This window comes from Helianthus annuus, chromosome 11, assembly GCF_002127325.2.
Source record: "Helianthus annuus cultivar XRQ/B chromosome 11, HanXRQr2.0-SUNRISE, whole genome shotgun sequence".
In the NCBI taxonomy this organism is placed as follows: domain Eukaryota; kingdom Viridiplantae; phylum Streptophyta; class Magnoliopsida; order Asterales; family Asteraceae; genus Helianthus; species Helianthus annuus.
In genome coordinates this window covers 102,773,311-102,775,309 of record NC_035443.2, presented here as the reverse complement: position 1 = coordinate 102,775,309, position 1,999 = coordinate 102,773,311, and the positions used below count along the sequence as shown (strand labels likewise).

At 46.6% G+C, this 1,999-nt stretch overlaps 1 pseudogene; it reads right to left on the bottom strand.

Moving 5' to 3' along the window:
- Nucleotides 1-207: 207 nt before the first annotated feature.
- Nucleotides 208-1,411, bottom strand: LOC118483715 (annotated as a pseudogene).
- Between the last annotated feature and the right edge of the window lie 588 nt (nucleotides 1,412-1,999).

The window sequence follows — 1,999 nt, the reverse complement described above, 5'->3', positions numbered from 1 at the left end:
GTTACGCTGCGCCCCGACCCGAGTCCCCATGTTCGCTTTACTCCGCCCGAAACCCAAGAAGTTGGCTTTGCCAACATAACATTAAGGTCGTCCCCTTCATCCTATGCTGACCCCGGCCCGGGCTGGCATTTTGGGAAGCCCGTCCCCACCGTGCTCACGGCCCGACTGGCCTGCCAGCGGTAGTGGGAATTATCCCGTTCCCTGTTCAAAGACTTGGTTGGATGCGAGATCTACTCCACGAGGAGCGGTACAGACGTAGATGATATCATCACGACCTCTCTTTTCGTACCGCTAGGGATGCTTAACGCCACTTCGCCAACTGGCGTTACCTGTGCTTTCGTGTCTCTCAGTGTGGTCAGCACTGGGTGTTTTCCGAGCAGCGAGGCTTACACCCATTCGCATTAGTTCATCCAAAGTTCCTTACCCTTATGCACGAATTATTGAAGAAGCCATTTTCCTATCAAGGTTAAGGAGTCAACTGAGCATCTCAGGGGCGGGATTGAATACCCGGATCGAATCAGAGCTAATGCCGCCCGCCCTGAACAAATAGGAGGCGTGGGCCACAGGTCGCACAGAAGCCGCCGGGTCGCATGACAAAAGAACACCCAATATAAAGATGCACACTCCTCCATGTGAAATATTCATCTTCATTGGAGCTTTTTTTAGTAGTCGTGACCAACAGCCATCAGCTGTCGGCTTGTTGGTAAGGTGAGAGCTTCAAGCCCGATTTCTGGTGGTGCACTCCCCACACAAGCAGCACCCGACGAAGGGGGGACAGGTAAAGCTACAGGCCCAAAAACTTCGACCCTTCTTTCTAAATGGAGGTGGCCAGGGCACCTCATCTTGTCATTTCGTCCTTGCTCATTCCCGTTAGGCTTGTCTTTGGCCTTTCCTTCTCCGCGCCCGCTCACGCTTCGCTGACCTATCGCGTGGTAAAGAGAAAAAAGTACGAAAGAATAGTAAACGGAGCACACCGCAGAAAGATTCTAAATATGAGAAATCTCCCTTTTTTCGATAAGAAGAAAATGAAGAACAAGAACGAAACGAAATAAGGCCTTTCTAGCTCTAGTTTCGGATGAGCTTCTCCCAAGGATGTCTGGTAATAGAATAGGTTGGCTCGCTATAATGAAGACTCCGCTTTTTGCTCCATCCGTGGAGCGTATGAATTTCTTGGAATGTAGATAGACCAAAAGAGAGACTGAAGGGATAAGAATAGGAATTATAGTACCATTAGAAGAAGGGGCACCTATGGAAACATCTCTACTGACGAACCATTTCAATAGTACGGGTGCTGCCATGCCACGAGGCACGACCACTAAAGTAATGAAAAAGAAAAAGTTATGTAGTTGGACCATCCTTTCTATCCGTTCGAGTTTTGCTTCTATAGAGAAGATGAGACGCTCAAAATGAAAGTGTTCGCAATGCATACCGAAATGGTACCAATGAAGCCGACCATTAATGACTAGTTCGAAGACCAAGAGCGCAAAAAGAATATCATATTAAGGGAGAGGTAATCCAACTTCACGCGGAACAGTTCATCTATGAATGGAATATTCCATAGCATTCGCTTCAGAAAGAATTTGAACTAATTGTGCCACAGTTGAGCGTTTCTGTCCAATCGCTACATAGACACAATACAATGTCTCACTCTCAGAGGTGCTCCTTGAGTTCATTTGCTTTTGGTTTAATATGGTATTGATAGCAATAGCTGTTTTTCCAGTTTGTCGGTCCCCGATTATAAGTTCTCGTTGACCTCGACCTATAGGAACCAGGCTATCTACCGCTTTTAACCCGGTTTGCATAGGCTCGTAACGAACCCTCCCTCTCTCCTGGGCGATTTTTTGCACATCATGAACCCTAATTTTCTTTGAGATTCTATTGTATAACAGTCTGTGATTAGAGGTTGTTCATCCAATCTCTATAACGAACTCGTTAGCAATAGTAATCAATCTGAAAGTAGGGTTTTTCGTTTCTTTCCTAAATCGCCGCCATAGTAGCT